We start from the raw sequence: 245 nt of genomic DNA on the forward strand, positions 1-245 counted from the left end.
CTGGGAGGACTCGCTTCTTCCGCGCTTTGAAGATCCCCAGCGAAACGCGTGAACCCTCGGGTAGCTGCATGGCGGAGGGAGCGAGGAGCGGTACCTCCTCGGCCGCCCTTCGGGGGGACGGACCAAAAAAAGCACCGCTTCAGCTGCAAGGATGCCTGCTGCTGGCTCTGTCTCCGCCTGCGGGGTTCAGTGCCCCCTTCCCCATAAGAAAATTGGGGCTCTTCGTCTCTGAGCAGAGTTCCCGG

The sequence above is a fragment of the Mesitornis unicolor genome, unplaced genomic scaffold (genome assembly GCF_000695765.1).
Source record: "Mesitornis unicolor isolate BGI_N332 unplaced genomic scaffold, ASM69576v1 scaffold35979, whole genome shotgun sequence".
NCBI lineage: Eukaryota > Metazoa > Chordata > Aves > Mesitornithiformes > Mesitornithidae > Mesitornis > Mesitornis unicolor.